The sequence below is a fragment of the Pristis pectinata genome, chromosome 4 (assembly GCF_009764475.1).
Source record: "Pristis pectinata isolate sPriPec2 chromosome 4, sPriPec2.1.pri, whole genome shotgun sequence".
In the NCBI taxonomy this organism is placed as follows: Eukaryota; Metazoa; Chordata; class Chondrichthyes; order Rhinopristiformes; family Pristidae; genus Pristis; species Pristis pectinata.
This window is the reverse complement of record NC_067408.1, coordinates 120,191,596-120,211,748: the sequence shown is the minus strand read 5'-3', so window position 1 is coordinate 120,211,748 and position 20,153 is coordinate 120,191,596. Positions and strand designations below refer to the sequence as shown.

The window sequence follows — 20,153 nt, the reverse complement described above, 5'->3', positions numbered from 1 at the left end:
CCAGGCTGATAGAATGGGCCAGGGCCAGTGTACAGTGAGGGGCCAGGCCGGGGTACAGTGAGGGTTGGGGTACAGTGAGGGGCCAGGCTGGGGTACAGTGAGGGTCAGGGTGCGGTGAGGGGCCGAGCCGGGCCGGGCCGGGGCGCGGTGAGGGGCCGGGGCGCGGTGAGGGGCCGGGCCGGGCCGGGGCGCGGTGAGGGGCCGGGGCGCGGTGAGGGGCCGGGCCGGGGCGCGGTGAGGGGCCGGGCCGGGCCGGGCCGGGGCGCGGTGAGGGGCCGGGCCGGGGCGCGGTGAGGGGCCGGGCCGGGGCGCGGTGAGGGGCCGGGCCGGGCCGGGGCGCGGTGAGGGGCCGGGCCGGGCCGGGGCGCGGTGAGGGGCCGGGCCGGGGCGCGGTGAGGGGCCGGGCCGGGCCGGGGCGCGGTGAGGGGCCGGGCCGGGCCGGGGCGCGGTGAGGGGCCGGGCCGGGGCGCGGTGAGGGGCCGGGGCGCGGTGAGGGACCAGGTCGGAGCTCCAACGGCCGCGGACGAGGGGGCGGGGCGGGAGGCGGTACCCGGATGACATCATGGACACCGAGTGCGAACCCCGCCGAGCGCGCTGCACCGTGAGTGCGCGGCGTGGCGTGTACGTGATGACGTTGGGCGCTGTGTGGGGCTGATTGCTGCAGCGGCTTGTCAGTCTGATGAAGATTGGCATTCAGGTAAGCTGTCAGTCAGCGCCCGCGGCCGGCCCCGCTCCCCGCCGCCCGGGCCCGGCGCCGGCCCTGGCCTCGGACACACGCCCACCAGCGGTGCGGAGCGAGCCCGGGCGCGGTGCCGCCGCCGCCGCCTCTTCACTCCTCGCTCCCCGGGTGGGCGGCCGGGCCCGGTCTCTTTGTTCGGTCGCTCGCGATGGTGGCGAGGGGCGGGGTGCGCGCCATGGTGGACGCGCATGTTGTGCGCGCGCACACTGGTGGTTTGCGAAGGGGGCAACGGGATCGCGCGCAGGGTTTGAAAAGTGGGGGAGGGGCGGCCGGGCGTTGGTTGGCTGGAAAATGGCGCACACCAACATAAAGCGCGGGACGGATGAAGACAGGCGCCTTCAGCGGGCCTGCCTATGATTGACAGCCCCGCCCCGCTCCGCCCCTAACCTGACGGACAGTCCGGCTCCGCCCTGGTGCTGATGGACCCGCCCCGGGCATGATTGACGGTTCGGCCCGGCCCCGCCCCGGGCATGATTGACGGTTCGGCCCGGCCCCGCCCCGGGCATGATTGACGGTTCGGCCCGGCCCCGCCCCGGGCATGATTGACGGTTCGGCCCGGCCCCGCCCCGGACATGATTGACGGTTCGGCCCGGCCCCGCCCCGGGCATGATTGACGGTTCGGCCCGGCCCCGCCCCGGGCATGATTGACGGCCCGGCCCCGCCCCAGACATGATTGACGGCTCGGCTCCGCCCCGCCTGGGCCTGATTGACGGCACTGATTGCCACAGGTTGGCCCCGGGTTTGTTCAGCGGTGTGGCCCCACCCCCATGTTGATTGGCAGTAGAGCCCGCGGTCGAGCTCGATGACAGCCGGGCCCTATCTCGGTTTTGATTGACGGCGCTGTAGCACTTCGTCCCGTTTCCTGGGTTTGTTCATAGTCCTGTTTTTACAATTGCTAAACTTCTGGTAATTGAGAGAACAGTAATGAAGATCCATTTGTACAAAGGCAAAAATCTGTGGTAGCTGGAAATCTGTACTTAAAACAGAATGCTGGAAATACTCAGCATGTCTGGTACACTATTTAAATTCAATTTTCGGGATCAGGACATTAAGGACAAGGTCAGCCTTTATTACCATAGAGCTTTGAACCATGGAAACAGGCCCTTCAGCCCGTCATGACTAGTGTGGATAATCATGGCGGATATGTGGCCACCTATCCTTACTGATTGCAGTCTATTGATCAATAATTCAAGGATCTATTTGCAGAGGGAGGTGCTGAGTCCCAGGTCCAGAAGATGAGTTTGCTTGCAATTATGGTACTGAAGGTGAAGCTGTAGTCAATAAGTAGGAGTCTGACATAGGTGTCTTTGTAATCCAGATGTTCCAGAGATGAATGTAGGGCCAGGGAGATGCTGTCTCCTAGGGACCTGTTTCAGCAGTAGGCGAATTGCAGTAGGTCGAGGTTGTCTAGGAGGCCAGAGTTGATGTGTACCATGACCAGTCTCTCAGAGCACTTCATGCTGATGGAGTAACTGGGTTGCAAGGGTTGATTGGGAGAGGCTATTGGCAGGTCAAAGGATGCCTGGCAAGTGGGGGGCTTTTAAGGATGTGAGACGGGGTGAGTTCAGGGCCAACATGTTCCTGTCAGAGTGAAGGGCAGGTCTTGCAGGATTAGGGAACCTGGCTGACAAGGGATATTGAGGCTTTGGTCAGGAAAAAGAAAGTAGCATATGTCAGGTATAGGCAGTTGGGATCAAGCAAATCCCAGAGATATGAGATATAACATATCTTTATTAGTCACATTGGTATTGGTTTATTATTGTCACTTGTACCGAGGTACATGAAAAACTTGTCTTACATACAGATCGTACAGGTCAATTCATTACACAGTGTAGTTACATTGAGTTAGTACAGAGTGCATTGAGGTAGTACAGGTAAAAGCAATACAGTATGGAGTAAAGTGTCACCGCTACAGAGAAAGTGCAGTGCAATAAGGTGCAAGGTCACAACAAGGTAGATCGTGAGGTCAGAGTCCATCTCATCGTATAAGGGAACCGTTCAATCGTCTTATTACAGTGGGGTAGAAGCTGTCCTTAAGCCTGGTGGTATGTGCCCTCAGGTTCCTGTATCTACCCGATGGAAGAGGAGAGAAGAGAGAATGACCCGGGTGAGTGGGGTCTTTGATTATGCTGGCTGCTTCACCAAGACAGCGAGAGGTAAACATAGAGTCCAAGGAGGGGAGCCTGGTTTCCGTGATGTGCTGGGCTGTGTCTACAACTCTCTGCAGTTTCTTGCGGTCCTGGGCATAGCAGTTGGCGTACCAAACCATGCTGCATCCAGATAGGATGCTTTCTATGGTGCATTGATAAAAGTTGGTGAGTGTCAGAGGGGACAAACTGAATTTCTTTAGCCTCCTGAGGAAGTAGAGGCACTGGTGAGCTTTCTTGGCTGTGGCATCTACGTGAATTGACCAGGACAGGCTATTGATGATGTTCACTCCCAGGAACTTAAAGCTCTCAAGCCTCTCGACCTCAGCACCCTTGATGTAGACAAGTGCATGTACACCGCCCCCTTTCCTGAAGTCAATGACCAGCTGACCAGTTGACATTGAGGGAAAGGTTGTTGTCATGACACCATGCCACAAAGCTCTCTAGCTCCTTCCTGTACTCCTGCTCATCACTGTTTGAGATATGGCCTACCAAGGTGGTATCATCTGCAAACTTGTAGATGGAGTTAGAGCAGAATCTGGCCACACAGTCTTGAGTTTATAGGGAGTAGAGTAGAGGGCTGAGGACACAGCCTTGTGGGGCACCGGTGTTGAGAATAATCATGCCAGAGGTATTGCTGCCTATTGATCGCGGTCTGTTGGTTAGAAAGTCAAGGATCCAGTTATAGAGGGAGGTTTGAGTCCTAGGTCTCGGAGTTTGGTGACAAGTTTGCTCGGGATTATAGTATTGAAGGCAGAGCTGCAATGAATAAACAATAGTCTAACGTAGGTGTCTTTACTGTCCAGATGCTCCAGAGCTGAGTGTGGGGCCAGGGAGATGGCATCTGCTGTAGACCTGTTTCGGCGATAGGAGAATTCCAGTGGGTCAAGATTGTCTGGGAGGCTGGAGTTGATGTGTGCCATGACCAACCTCTCAAAGCACTTCATGATGGTAGATGTCAGAGCCACTGGTTGGTAGTCATTGAGGCATGTGACCTTGCCCTTCTTTGGTACTGGGATGATAGTGGTCTTCTTGAAACAGGTGGGAGCCTGAGATTGAAGCAGGGAGAGGTTAAATATGTCTGCAAATGCTGCTGCCAGCTGATCAGCACAAGATCTGAGCACATGACCAGGAACATCATCTGGGCCAGATGCTTTCCTCATGTTCACTCTCTGGAAGTTGATATTATGTCCTCAACGGTGACCACGGGTTCAGTTGCACTGGAGGCTAACAGGGTGGGTGGTGACAATCCACTCCCCTTCTGTTCAAAACACTCATTAAGCTCATCAGGAAGGGATGCGCTGTTGTTAACTATGCAGCCCATCTTCGTCTTGTAGCCTGTTATGGCATGTAAGCCCTGCCATAACTGACGGCTGGTCTGGGACTCTATTTTGAGTCGGTATTGCCTCTTGGCATTCCTGATAGCTCTCCGAGAGTCATATCTCAATTTCTTGTACGGGTCAGGATAGATAAGTCACCAGGGCCGGACGGGATATATCCATGGTTCTACAGGAAGCGAGGGAAGAGATTGCTTCGCCTTTATTGATGATCTTTGTGTCCTCACTGGCACAGGAGTAGTGCCAGATGATTGGAGGGTGGCAAATGTTGTTCCTTTGTTTAAGAAAGGGAGTAGGGATAACCCTGGGAATTACAGACCAGTGAATCTTACTTCAGTGGCGGACAAATTACTGGAGAAGTTTCTTAGAAACAGGACTTATGGGCATTTGGAGAAGCATAGGCTGATTAGAGACAGTCAGCATGGCTTTGTGAGGGGCAGGTCATGCCTCACAAATCTGATTGAATTCTTTGAGAGTGTAACAAAGCACATTGATGAAGGTAGAGCATTAGATGTGGTGTACATGGATTTTAGTAAGGCATTTGATAAGGTTCCTCATGGAAGGCTGATTCAGAAGGTCAGGAGGCATGGGATCCAGGGAAATATGGCTGTGTGGATTCAGAATTGTCTCACCCATAGAAGTCAGAGGGTGTGGTTGATGAAGCGAATTCTGCCTGGAGGTCGGTGACCAGTGATGTTCCGCAGGGATCTGTTCTGGGATCCTTGCTCTTTGTGATTTTTATAAATGACTTGGATGAGGATGTGGAAGAGTGGGTTTGTAAGTTTGCTGATGACACGAAGGTTGCTGTAGATTACAACAGGACATTGGTAGGATGCAGAGCTGGGCTGAGAAGTGGCAGATGGAGTGCAACCCGGAAAAGTGTGAAGTGAAACACTTTGGAAGATCGAATTTGAAGACAGAATACAAGGTTAATGGCAGGACTTTTAGCAGCGTGGAGGAACAGGGGATCTTGGGGTCTACGTCCATAGATCCTTCAAAGTTGCCGCGCAGGTTGATAGGGTTGTTAAGAAGACGTATGGTGTGTTGGCCTTCATTAGTTGGGGTATTGAGTTCAAGAGCCACGAGGTAATGTTGCAGCTCTATAAAACTGGTTAGACCACACTTGGAGTATTGTGTTCAGTTCTGGTCACCTCATTATAGGAAGGATGTGGAAGCTTTAGAGAGGGTGCAGAGGAGATTTAACAGGATGCTACCTGGATTGGAGAGCATGTCCTATGAGGATAGGTTGAGTGAGCTAGGGCTTTTCTCTTTGGAGAGAAGGAGGAGGAGAGGTGGGTAGGCACAGTAGTGTAGCAGTTAGCGTAACGCTATTACAGCACCAGCAACCCGGGTTCAATTCTGGCCGCTGCCTGTAAGGAGTTTGTATGTTCTCCCTATGTCTATGTGGGTTTCCTCCGGGTGCTCCGGTTTCCCCCCACATTCCAAAGATGTACAGGTTAGGAAGTTGTGGGCATGCTATGTTGGCACCGGAAGTGCAGCCACACTTGCAGGCTGCCCCCAGAACACTCTTCGCAAAAGACGCATTTCACTGTGCGTTTCAATGTACATGTGACTAATAAATAAATATCTATCTATATACTTGATAGGGGTGTACAAGATGATAAGAGGCATAGATCGAGTGGACAGTCAGAGACTTTTTCCCAGGGTGAAAATGGCCAACACGAGGGGCCATAATTTTAAGGTGATTGGAGGAAGATATAAGGGGGATGTCAGAGGTAAGCCTTTTACACAAAGAGTGGTGGGTGCGTGGAACGCACTGCCGGCAGAGGTTGTGGGGGCAGATATATTAGGGACATTTAAGAGACTCTTAGATAGACACATGAATGATTGAGAAATGGGGGGCTATGTGGGAGGGAAGGGTTAGATAGATCTTAGAGCAGGATAAAATGTCGGCACAACATTGTGGGCGAAAGGGCCTGTACTGTACTGTAATGTTCTTTGTTCTGTATAATACTCCAAATGTGGCCTAACCAAAGTTATATGCAGCTGCAACGTGACTTCCCGACATTTATATTCACCACCCTGACCAATGGATGGCTATTGATATCACACAAAAGAGATGGTACAGGGGTCAGGGAACTTTAGTTTTAAAGAGTGACTGGACTAGCTGGATTGTTCTTCCTAGGACAGAAAAGTTTAAAGAAAAATTTACTGTGAGCTATCCGAACTCAGTGTTCTAATAGAATAGATAAGAAGAAATTACCAGTGAAGGAAGAATTGGTAAGCAGGGGCCGTGGATTTAAGGTAATAGATAAGAACCAGAGAGGAGACAAAGGAATGTGTTTTTGTTTGTGTAGTAATAATCTGGAATGCACTCCTAGGAGAGTTATGGGTTAACCTTAATGCAAATTAAGTGGTAACTTTCAAAAGGGAATAGGATAAATATTAGAAGAGGAAACATTTAAATGGCTGTGGGGTAGAGTAAGGGAGTATGGCTGATTGGAAAAACTTTCAAAGGGCTAGTGCTTGCAGGATGGCCCGAGTAATCTCTTTTTTGCACAGTATCATTCTGTGATAAGGGTTTACTTTTAATTATTGGTAATTTCTGCCAACATATTAGGAACCTGCCCTGGCCACAAAGGTCAGATCGTTGATAGTTCGAATATCCACCATATAAAGACTGCCTTAGTTACAGCTGGAAAGACTCTCACATATTCCTTATCTTTTCAGACAACACTGCTTAGTCACGAGGTGACCTTTGCTAACAGCACTTTTGAGCTCAAGTTATTAATTGCAACCATGTGTTAATTCTAAAAGACCATTGTATTGTGAATACTGGTTGAACTTCCCAGAATGTGAAGCCTGAACCGTTTGGATTTTCCCAGAGGCCAACAGCATGATTTAAACATTTCTTGTGACCCACTTGAAAGACTTCTTGGGTCACTTTCCAACAGTATCCATATATGGAACTGGCTTATGTGTTATTGACCTGCCCTCTCTTAGTCATTCAATATCCTAGTTAATAGAAGGGAGAAAATGAGAGGCCTACTAAGAAAAAATGTTAAATTTCACTCAATTCCAAAGTAATGAAAGCACCAGGAAATTGCAATAATGAAAGTCTTCAATTTTTAGCTGTCTCCAATTCTGATTGCCCCATTATAGGAAGAATGTGGAGGCTATGGAGAGGGTGCAGAAGAGGATGCTGCCTGGATTAGAGGCTGGGTGGGAAAAGGAAAGTTTGTACATGCTTGTGTTGTTTTCTCTGGAGTGGCAGAGGCTGAGGGGAGATCTGATAGAAGTTTATAAGATTATGGGAGGCATAGATAGACTGCCAGTATCTTTTTCCCAGGATTGAAATGTCTAATACTAGAGGCATTCATTTAAAGTGAGAGGGAGTAAGTTCAAAGGAGGTGTGCGGGGCAAGTTTTTTTAAACAGAGAGTGCTGGGTGCCTGGAATGCACTGCCAGGTGTGATGGTGGAGGCAGATACAATAGACATTTAAGAGGCTGTTAGATACACACATGAATATGCCGAGAATGGAGGGATATGAACCATGTGCATGCAGAAGGGATTAGGTGTCATTAGCTTAATTTGTTCAGCACAACATTATGGGCTGAGGGGCCTGTTCCTGTACTGTGCTGTTCTATATCCTATATGTTCATGCAGCCAGATCCTGGTATTGCTCTTGTGCCGTCATATTGTTTCTTACGTGGAAAACAAAAGGAACACATAAGTTAGATTTGAAGTGTGTTTATGTATTATAATGTGAACTGCATGTGCAAATATCCACAGGCAATTTTGTTTTATTTGCTCATTTAGTGATGTGAGTGTTGCTGCTAAGACTACCCATCTCATTATTGCCCATCTCACGCTCTTGAGTTGGTGCAGCAGTGGGGAGCCAATTTCTTGAACTCATACAGTCCTTCCAAAGGTACTCCCACAGTGCAGTTTGGTAGAAAGTTCCAGAATTTAGATCCATTGACTCATACAGGACTGCATTATTTCTAGGTCAAGATAGTATGCGACATGGAGGGGAACCTGCAGGGATTTTGGTTCCTATTGGAGTTACCAACATTGTACTTTAACAACAAGACAGGTTGACAATGGGATTTATTCCAGGTGGGATTTGTTATTGTTTCTTTTAAGGAGATATCATGGGGATTCAAGTCAAGTTTATTGTCATACAATGGCATGCAAAAGTTTGGGCACTCCTGGTCAAAATTTCTGTTACTGTGAATAGCTAAGTGAGTAAAAGATGACCTGATTTCCAAAAGGCATAAAGTTAAAGTTGACACATTTCTTTAATATTTTAAGCAAGATTACTTTTTAATTTCCATCTTTTAGTTTCAAAATAACAGAAAAGGAAAAGGGCACGAAGCAAAGGTTTGGGCACCCTGCATGGTCAGTACTTAGTAACACCCCCTTTGGAAAGTATCACAGCTTGTAAACACTTTCTGTAGCCAGCTAAGAGTCTTTCAATCCTTGTTTGGGGGATTTTCGCCCATTCTTCCTTGCAAAAGTCTTCTAGTTCTGTGAGATTCTTGGGCTGTCTTGCATGCACTGCTCTTTTGAGGTCTATCCACAGCTTTTCGATGATGTTTAGGTTGGGGGACTGTGAGGGCCATGGCAAAACCTTCAGCTTGTGCTTCTTGAGGTAGTCCATTGTGGATTTTGAGGTGTGCTTAGGATCGTTGTCCTGTTGTAGAAGCCATCCCCTTTTCATCTTAAGCATTTTTTTTTACAGAAGGTGTGATGTTTGCTTCCAGAATTTGCTGGTATTTAATTGAATTCATTCTTCCCTCTACCAGTGAAATGTTCCCCGTGCCACTGGCTGCAACAGAAGCCCAAAGCATGATCAATCCACCCCCATGCTTAACAGTTGGAGAGGTGTTCTTTTCATGAAATTCTGCACCCTTTTTTCTCCAAACATACCTTTGCTCATTGCAGCCAAAAAGTTCTATTTTAACTTTATCAGTCCACAGGACTTGTTTCCAAAATGCATCAGGCTTGTTTAGATGTTCCTTTGCAAACTTCTGACGCTGAATTTTGTGGTGAGGATGCAGGAAAGGTTTTCTTTTGATGACTGTTCCATGAAGGTCATATTTGTGCTGGTGTTGCTGCACAGTAGAACAGTGCACCCCTACTCATGAGTCTGCTAAATCTTCCTGAAGGTCATTTGCAGTCAAACGGGGGTTTTGATTTGCCTTTCTAGCAATCCTACGAGCAGTTCTTGGAAAGTTTTCTTGGTCTTCCAGACCTCAACTTGACCTCCACCGTTCCTGTTAACTGCCATTTTTTAATTACATTACAAACTGAGGAAACGGCTACCTGAAAATGCTTCGCTATCTTCTTATAGCCTTCTCTTGCTTTGTGGGCATCACTTATTTTAATTTTCAGAGTGCTGGGCAGCTCCTTAGAGGAGCCAATGGCTGCTGATTGTTGGGACAAGGTTTGAGGAGTCAGGGTGTTTATAAAGCTTTGAAATTTGCATGACCTGGCCTTTCCTAATGATGACTGTGAACAAGCCATAGCCCTAACAAGCCAATGAAGGTCTGAGACCTTGGTAAAAGTTATCTGAGAGTTCAAATCTCTGGGGATGCCCAAACTGTTGCCTGGTGCTCCTTTCCTTTTTTTCACTCTAAAATTGTACAAAACAAAAATAATACACTAATCTTGCTTAAAATGTTGAAAAGAATGTTTCATCTTTAACTTTATGACTTTTGGAGATCAGTTCATCTTCGACTCACTTAACTGTTCACGGTAACAGAAATTTTGACCAGGGATGCGCAAACTTTTGCATGCCACTGTATGCACAAGTATGGTGAGGTACAGGATAATGAAAATCTAAATTATACATAAATTATACCACTATTACTTTGGTTGGTTTTGTGGGAAAATTGGCATTCTGTAACAACATCATACAGGGAAAACATCTTTCTTCTCAGATACAAGATGTCCCAAATAAAACAGGATTGTTGGCAATGTGTCTGCTGTTCCTTAAAGGTGGAGAGCTGTTGGAGTAGCTGAGGAGTAATTGCAGTACATTTTGTCGACAATATATATTGCGCCAATGTTTTTCTTTCCATTTTTCAGGATTTGGGCATTTATGACAAGGTCAGCATTTATTACCCATCCTTAATTGCCCTTGAGAAGGTGGTGGTGAGCCACCTTGAACCACTGCTGTACTTCTGGTGAAGGTACTCCTACAGTGCTATTGGGTAAGGAGCTCCAGGATTTAGGATCAGTGATATATTTCTAAATCAGGATTGTATGTGACTTGGAGGGGAATATACAGTTAGTGGTGTCTCCATGCATTGGCTGACTTTGTCTTTCTTGGTTGATAGAGGTTGTGGGTTTGGGAGGTGCTGTTGGAGCACCCTAAGCATGTAAGTACCACGGTGCTGGGGGGATTGAAGTTTATGATGGTTCATGGGGTGTTAATGACACTGCTTTGTCCTGGATGGTGTTAAGTTTCTTGAGAATCATTGCTGCTGCACTCATCTAAGCAAGAGTATTTGATTACATTGCTGACTTGTGCCTGTGGATGATGGAAAGGCTTGAGACTTTCAGGAGGCGAGTCACTCACTGCAGGATACCTATTTTTGTAGCTACAGTGTTTATGCGGCTGGTCCACTTGAGTTTCAGGTCACTGATAATCTCAGGATGTGAACATTCTCTTGTTGGAGATGGTCATTGCCTGACATTTTTGTGGTGTGAATATTATTTGCCCATGCATGGTTTGAGTCTTGCTACTTGCAGGCATTAGCTTCTTTGCTGAGGCGTTGTATATGGGATTAAATGTTGTATAATTATTGGCGAATATCCCCACGTCTGACTTAATGTTAGAAGGAAGGTCATTGATGAAGCAACTGAACAGTACTTTGAGAAAGTTCTGAGCAGGAGCTGGGATAATTGACCTCCAATAACACAATCATCTCCCTTTATGTGAAGTATGACTCTAACCTTTGGAGTATTTTTCAGTGATACCCATTAGTTTTGTTTTACTAGGACAGTTTGATGCCACACTCTGCCAAATGTTGCCTTGGGGTCACTGACAGTAACTCACCACATTTCTGGAATTCAGTTCTTTGCTCCATATTTGGACCAGGGCTATACTGAGGTCTGGAGTTGAATGATCCTGATGAAACCCAAATAGAGCATTATTGGAGAGGTTATTGGCAAGTGCCATTTGATAGCACTGTTGATGTTATGCCCCATTGCTTTGTTGGTGATTGACATTAGATTGATTAGGAGATAATTCATCATTTTAGATTTGTTTTGTGTCTTGCAGACAGGTCATACCCATACATTCATCCACACTGTGGATAGATACCAGTTTTGTAACTGTGCTGGGATGTTGTCTGTTCTACGTTCTTTATTCTTATAGAATGAATTGAACTCTACCTTTTTATACTAGCTATCTCCTGTCTACCTTTCAATCCAGTTGAAGAGTCTCAACCCGAAACATTGACTGTCCAGTTCCCTCCATAAATACTGCCTGACCCGCTGAGTTCCTCCAGCTTTGTGTGTAGGGAGAGATTAGGTCCCCTTAATGATGAGTGTGGTCATATATGTGTGGAGCCAAGGGAGATGGGCAAAGTCAATACTTTTTGTCTGTGTTTACCATGAAGGTGGTCTTGGAAGCTAGGGACTTCAGGGAAGAGAACAGTGATGTCCTGAAACACATTGACATTACAAAAGAGGAGGTGTTGGAGGTCATGAGGTACCTAAAAGTGGATAAAGGTCAGCTGTCCAAGTATATCCTGGGATCTTTTGGGAAGCAAGGGAAGAAATTGCAGGGGCCCTGGCAGAGATTTTTGATTCTTTCTTAGCCATGAGTAAGGTACCTGAAGACTGGAGGGTGACTAATGTTACGCCATTATTTATGGAGGGCTGCAAGGGCAAGCAGGGAATTACAGGCCAGTGAGCCTAACATCTGTGATGGGAAAGTTACTGGAAGGGATTCTGAGAGACAGAATCCATCTGCATTTGGAAAGGCAAGGACTGATTAGGGATAGCCATCATAGCTCAGTGCATGGGAAATCATGTCTCACGAATTTGGTTGAGCTTTTTCAGGTGACCAAGAGGATTGCTGAGAGCAGGGTGGTAGACATTGTCTACATGGACCTTAGCAAGACTTTTGACAAGGTCCCACATGGTAGGCTGATCCAGAAGGTTAGAACATGTTAGATGACATGGGATCCATGGTGAGCTGGCCAACTGGATATAAAATTGGCTTGGTCGAAGGAGACGGAGGGTGGTAGTGGATGGTTGTTTTTCAGATTGGAGGCCTGTGACTAGTGGTGTGACTAGTGGGTCCCCTGTTTTTTTGTCATATGACGATTTGGATGAAAATGTACTTGGCATGATTAGTAAGTTTGTAGATTTCACCAAAAATGGTGGCCTCGTGGACAGTAAAGGAGGTTGACTAAGGTTACAACAGGATCTAATCAACTGGGAAAATGTGCCAAAGAATGGCGGATAGAATTTAAAAGTCAAGTTTATTGTCATATGCACAAGTACATGTATGCACAGGTACAACCAAAAAATTTACTTGCAGCAGCATCACAGGCACATAGTATTACAGACACAACATTCACAGGAAAAACATGGATTATACATAAATTATACAAAATTGTACAATCTAACTTGGACAACTACAAAGTGATGCATTTTGGGAAGTTAAACCAGGGCAGGACTTGCACAGGTAGGGCCCTGTGGAGCGTTGTAGAACAGAGAGGCCAGGGGTCCAAGTACATAGTTCCCTGAAAGTGGTGACACAAGTTGGCGAGGTGGTGAAGAAGGTAAATAGCATGCTTGCCTTCAACAAATGGGGCATTGAGTACAAGAGTTGGAACCTTACTATGTTTGTACATTTTTAGCCACCTTTGTCCTCTATTCTAGTGATTAATAAAAAAGGAAAAGTTAGTAATTTCTTTGCAGTGGAGGGAAAATCTCCCAGGGAAATGGGATCTGTGAGTGTGTGGGAGGTAATGGCCTGATATTCAATAATGGAGTCCTGTTGCATAAGGAGGTATGAGGATGTATCTATGAGCTGACGTTTGGCTTCTGCAAGTTCGACTTCAGATCACCAGGCTACAACAGTTCCACCTTTGTCAGCAGCTTTGATGATTATGTCTGGATCTTAGTGGGCAGAGTGCTGCTCGTTCGAGGGGGTGGGGTGGGGGAAGGGGAGGTAAGGTAGATTCGAGTGAGGGGAATGGAACTACTGACAGGTTTTTCCACTTCCCTCCCTCACCAGCACAGCCTGGGCCCTCAGTGGCAGGAAAGTTATACCATGGCCTTACAACTGAAGACTAACTTTTTTCTTCTCATTCCAAGTTCTGATGGAATCCTGGACCTGAAAGTTAATTGTTTCTCTTTCCACAGATGCTGCCTGACCTGCTGAGTGTTCCCAGCATTTTCTGCTTTTATTTTACAGTGGGAAAGGTTAAATCTAAACTGTCTCTGAAGGCATGATACATGTTAGGTTAGGGAACTGCATTAAAAGGGGTGAGAACATAACAGCAGGCTATTCAGCCTTTCAAGTCTACTTCATTGTTCATCAAGATCATGGCTGATCTCCTACCTCAAGGTCATCCTCTTGCATTGTTCCCATATTCCTTGATTCCTTAATATCCAGAAATATACTTCAGTTTAAATGAACTCAATGACTCTTTAACAGTCTTGTGTAGCAAGTTCCAAAGGTTCACCACCCCCTGAGCGAAGAAATTTCTTTATTTCAGTCCTAAATATTCTGACGCTGTGGTTCTATATACAAAGAGTCAGAGATGTACAGCATGGGAACAGGCCATTGAACCCACCAGCCAGGGGAAACATCCTTCTTGCATTCAGCATGTAGAGCCCTACAAGAAATATGTATTTCAGTGAGCTCTCTCATTCTTCTAAACTGTAGATAATCCTTGTGTACTCAGTATCACCTCACACAGAAAACCTGCCATCTCTGGAACCAGTCCAGTGAATCTTAGCTGCACTGTGTACAATACTGCAGATGTGGTCTCACCAAGACCCCATACAACTGCAGTAAGACATTTTCACTGATGTACTCAAATCTGCTTGTAGCAAAGGCTATCATTACCATTTGCCTTCCTAATCACATTTTATACTTTTCAGTGACTTGTATGTAAGGACACTTTAATAATGTTCCCTCTAGTTCTATGGCCCTGAGAAAAAGATTCTGTCTGTCTATCTTTACAATCTATGCCCCTCAATTTTATAAACCTCTAAGGTCACCTCTCAGCATCCTATGTTCCAGTGAGAATAAACCCAGCACATCCAATTTCTCCTTATAACAACAGCTCTTCATACCAGGCAACATCCTGGTGAATCTCTTCAACACTCTCTCTGTTGCTACCATTTCCTTCCTGTAGTGTGGCAACCAGAATGATGCTCTATAGTCCAAGTGCAGTCTAACCATTGTTTTGTACAACTGCAGCATGACATAATTATCTATTTTGCTCGTTATAACCTTAAAAAACTAACAGATTTGGGAAACTGATTTGACTTTCATGAATCCAAGCTGACTCTGTCCAATCCTATTATTATTTTGCGAGTGCCCTGTTACCAACTTCCTTTAGAATACATTGTACCATTTTCAGGTTAACTAATCAAGTCAAATCAAGTTTATTGTCATGAGCACAAGTACGGTGAGGTGCAGCTACAACAAAAAACTTTGTGGCAGCACCACAGAGGGACAACATCATAGGGATTTGCTTTATCCCAGCTGCCTGTACCTGACATGTGCCTCCTTTTTCCTGACCCGGTCTCTCAATATCCTTCCAGCCTTGCCCCTAACTCTAACAGGAACATGCTGGCACTGAACTCTCCCCATCTTACTTTTAAAAGCCTCCCAATTGCCAGACATCTCATTACCTACTAACAGCTTTTCTCATTCAACCTTTGCAAGTTCTTGTCTACTGTCATCAAAATAAGCCTTGCCCCAATTTAGGACTCTAACTTGTGTACCAGTCCTATTCTTTTAAATAATTATTTTAAATCTAATAGAATTATGATCACTGGTCCCTTAATGCTCCCCCACTGACACATCAGCCACTTGCTCAGCCAAATTTCCTAAGAGGAGGTAAAGTGTAGCCCCTTTTAGAACATAGAACGTTACGGCACAGTACAGGCCCTTCAGCCCACAATGTTGTGCCGACATTTTATCCTGCTCTAATATCTATCTAACTCTTCCCTCCCACATAGCCCCCATTTCTCTATCATTCATGTGTCTATCTAAGAGTCTCTTAAATGTCCCTAATGTATCTGCCCTTACAACCTCTGCAGGCAGTGCGTTGCACACACCCACCACTCTGTAAAAAAAAAAATTACCCCTGACATCCCTCTTATACCTTACTCCAATCACCTTAAAATTATGTCCTCTCATGTTAGCCATTTTCGCCCTGGGAAAAAGTCTCTGATTGTCCACTTGATCTATGCCTCTTGTACACCTCTATCAAGTCACCTCCCATCCCCCTTATCTCCAAAGAGAAAAGCCCTAGCTCACTCAACCTATCCTCATAAGACATGCTCTCCAATCTAGGCAACATCCTGGTAAATCTCCTCTGCACCATCTCTAACGCTTCCACATCCATTCTATAATGATGCAACCAGAACTGAACACAATACTCCAAGTGTAGTCTAACCAGAGTTCTGTAGAGCTGCAACGTCACCTTGCGGCTCTTGAACTCAATGCCCTGAGTAATGAAGGCCAGTACTCCATACGCCTTCTTAACAACCCTATCAACCTGCGTGGCAACCTTGAGGAATCTATGGACGTGGACCCCAAGATCCCTCTGTTCCTGCACACTGCTAAGAGTCCTGCCATTAACCTTGTATTCTGCCTTCAAATTCGATCTCCTGAAGTGTATCACTTCACACTTATCAGGGTTGAACTCCATCTGCCACTTCTCAGCCCAGATCTGCATTCTATCAATATTCTGTTGTAATCTACAGCAACCTTCTACACTATCCACTACACCACCAACCTTTGTATCATCAGCAAACTTACTTACCCACCCTTCCACATCCTCATCCAAGTCATTTATAAAAATCACAAAGAGCAGGGGTCCCGGAACAGATCCCTGCAGAACATCACTAGTCACCTACCTCCAGGCAGAATACGGTCCATCTACCACCATCCTCTGTCTTCTATGGGCAAGCCAATTCTGAATCCACACAGCCATGTTTCGCTGGATCCCATACCTCCTGACTTTCTGAATCAGGCTTCCATGAGGAACCTTATCAAATGCTCTATGAAAATCCATGTACAGCACATCCACTGCTCTACCTTCATCAATGTGCTTTGTCACATCCTCAAATAATTCAATCAGGCTCGTGAGGCACGACCTGCCCCTCACAAAGCCATGCTGACTGTCTCTAATCAGCCTATGCTTCTCTAAATGCCCATAAATCCTGTCTCTAAGAATCTTCTCCAGTAATTTGCCCACCACTGAAGTAAGACTCACTGGTCTGTGATTCCCAGAGTTATCCCTATTTCCTTTCTTAAACAAAGGAACAACATTTGCCACCCTCCAATCATCTGGCACTACTCCTGTGTCCAGTGAGGATGCAAAGATCATCGCCAAAGGCGCAGCAATCTCCTCCTTCGCTTCCTGTAATAACCTTGGATATATCCCATCTGGCCCCGGTGACTTCTCTGTCCTAATGTTTTTCAAAAGTTCCAGCACATTCTTTTTCCTCACGTTGACGTGCCCTAGTATATCAGCCAATCGTACACCATCCTCACAAACATCAATGTGTCTCTCTCTGGTGAATACTGAAGCAAAGCATTCATTAAGGACCTCCCCTACCTCTTCTGACTCCAGGTACGTTCCCTCTTTTATCCCTGATTGGTCCTACCCTCACTCTAGTCATCCTCTTATTTTTCACATATGTGTAGAACGCTTTGGGGTTTTCCTTTACTCGTCAAGGAATTCTCATGCCCCCTTCCAGCTCTCCTAAGTCCATTCTTAAGCTCCCTCCTGGCTAGTAACTCTCCAGAGCCCTGTCTGATCTATGCTTTCTAAGCCTCAGGAAAGATTCTTTCTTCCTCTTGACAAAATATTCTACATCTCCTGTCAACCACAGTTCCTTCCCTTTACCATCCTTACCCTGTCTCAATGGGACAATCCTATCCAGAGCCCCATGCAAGTATTCCTTAAACAACCTCCACATTTACGCTGCGTCCTTCCCCAAGAACATCTGTTCCCAATTTACTCTACCAAGTTCCTGCCTAATAGCATCATAGAACCGTAGAACAATACAGCACAATACAGGCCCTTCGGCCCACCATGTTGTGCCAACCATTAAACCACACCTAATACTATCTAACCCTTTCCTCCCACATATCCCCCTATTTTAAATTCCTCCATATGCTTATCCAACAAGCTCTTGAACTCAGCCAACGTAACTGCCTCCACCACTACCCCAGGCAGCGCATTCCATGCACCAACCACTGTCTGGGTGAAAACCCTCCCTCTGATATCTCCCTTGAACTTCCCACCCATTACTTTAAAGCCATACCCTCTTGAATTGAGCATTGTTGCCCTGGGAAAGAGGTACTGGCTGTCTACTCTATCTACTCCTCTTAATATTTTGTATACCTCTATCATGTCTCCCCTCATCCTCCTTCTCTCCAATGAGGAAAGCCCTAGCTCCTTTAGTCTCTCTTCATAATCCATACTCTCCAAACCAGGCAACATCCTGGTAAATCTCCTCTGCACCCTTTCCAACGCTTCCACATCCTTCCTATAATGAGGCGACCAAAACTGGACATGGATATTCCCCAGGCTGCTTCGTGAGGCTAGGGAGGAGATTGCTGAATCATTGGCTAGGATCTTTGGGTCCTCGTTGTCCACGGGGATGGTACCGGAGGATTGGAGGGTGGCAAATGTTGTCCCCTTATTCAAAAACGGTAGTAGGGATAGTCCAGGGAATTATAGACCAGTGAGCCTTACGTCTGTGGTGGGTAAGCTGTGAGAAAGGATTCTAAGAGATAGGATCTGTGATCATTTAGAGAGTCATGGACTGATTAGGGACAGCCAGCATGGATTTGTGAAGGGAAGATCTTGCCTCTCAAGCCTGATAGGGTTCTTAGGAAGATTGATGAGGGTAGTGCAGTAGATGTGGTCTACATGGATTTTAGTAAGGCGTTTGTCAAGGTTCCGCATGGTAGGCTTCTTCAGAAGGTCAGAGGCCAAGGGATCCAGGGAGGCTTGGCCGTGTGGATTCAGAATTGGCTTGCCTGTAGAAAGCACAGGGTTGTGGTGGAGGGAGTGCATTCGGATTGGAGGGCTGTGACTAGTCGTGTCCCACAAGGATTGGTTCTGGGACCTCTACCTTTTGTGATATTTATTAATGACTTAGATGAGGGGGTGGAAGGGTGGATTAGCAAGCTTGCAGATGACACAAATATCGGTGGTGTTGTGGATAGTGTGGAGGGCTGTCAAAGCTTACAGAGGGATATTGATAGGATGCAGAGCTGGGCTGACAAGTGGCAGATGGAGTTCAATCCGGAGAAGTGTGAGGTGGTACACTTTGGAAGAACAAACTCCAAGGCGGAATACAAGGTAAATGGCAGGATTCTGGGCAGTGTAGAGGAGCAGATGGATCTGGGTGTTCATATCCACAGATCCCTGAAAGTTGCCACACAGGTGGATAGGGTAGATAAGAAAGCTTATGGGGTGTTAGCTTTGATAAGTAGTGGGATTGAGTTTAAGAGCCGCGAAGTAATGATGCAGATTTACGAAACTCTGGTTAGACCACACTAAGAGTACTGTGTCCAGTTCTGGTCCCCTCATTATAGGAAGGATGTGGAGGCATTGGAGAGGGTGCAGAGGAGATTTACCAGGATGCTGCCTGGATTAGAGAGTGGATTATGAGGAATGACTAAAGGAGCTAGGGCTTTACTCATTGGAGAGAAGGAGGATGAGGGGAGACATGATAGAGGTATACAAAATATTAAGAGGAATAGATAGAGTAGACAGCCAGCGCCTCTTTCCCAGGGCACTGATGCTCAGTACAAGAGGGCATGGCTTTAAGGTAATGGGGGTGATGTTCAAGGGAGACGTCAGAGGGAGGTTTTTCACCCAGAGAGTGGTTGGTGCATGGAATGCGCTGCCTGGAGTGGTGGTGGAGGCTGAAACGTTGGTCAAGTTCAAGAGGTAGTTAGATAAGCATATGGAGGAATTTAAGATAGAGGGATATGTGGGAGGAAGGGGTTAGATAGTCTTAGGAGTGGTTTGTAGGTCGGCACAACATGGTGGGCCAAAGGGCCTGTATTGTGCCGTATTGTTCTATGGTTCTATGGTACTCCAAGTGTGGTCCAACCAGAGTTTTGTAGAGCTGCATCATTATCTCACGGCTCTTAAACTCGATCCCACAACTTATGAAAGCTGACATCCCATAAGCTTTCTTGACTACCCTATCCACCTGTGAGGCAACTTTCAGTGATCTCCCAGATCCCTCTGCTCTTCCACACTACCCAGAATCCTGCCATTAACCTTGTACTCCGCCTTGGAGTTTGTCCTTCCAAAGTGTACCACCACACACTTCTCTGGATTGAACTCCATCTGCCACTTGTCAGCCCAGCTCTGCATCCTATCGATATCCCTCTGCAATCTTCGACGGTCCTCCACACTATCCACAACACCACTGACCTTTTTGTCGTCTACCCTACTACCTTTTTTGAATAGGGGGACATTTGCCACCCTCCAATCCTCTGCTACCATTCCCGTGGACAACGATGACTCAAAGATCCTAGCCAATGGTTCAGCAGTCTCCTCCCTTGTCTCGCGGAGCAGCCTGGGGGATATTCCATCAGGCCCCGGGGACTTATCTGTCCTAATATTTTCTAACAGCTCCACCACATCCTCTCTCTTGATATCTACATGCTCTAGAACATTATCCTTACCAACACTGCCTCAGTGTCATCAAGGCCCCTCTCTTTG

The 20,153-nt window shown here is 46.7% G+C and overlaps 1 protein-coding gene across 7 annotated transcripts in view; it reads left to right on the top strand.

Moving 5' to 3' along the window:
• The first annotated feature begins 626 nt into the window (after window positions 1–626).
• Window positions 627–20,153, top strand: part of LOC127569332 (homeobox protein PKNOX1-like) — a 137,719-nt gene continuing 118,192 nt past the window's right edge. For 2 of the 7 annotated variants that reach the window (XM_052013872.1, XM_052013866.1), the window contains exon 1: window positions 627–697. The gene's annotated coding sequence lies outside the window, so the exon portion shown is untranslated. The other 5 variants (XM_052013871.1, XM_052013867.1, XM_052013869.1 and 2 more) reach the window with 5 other exon arrangements.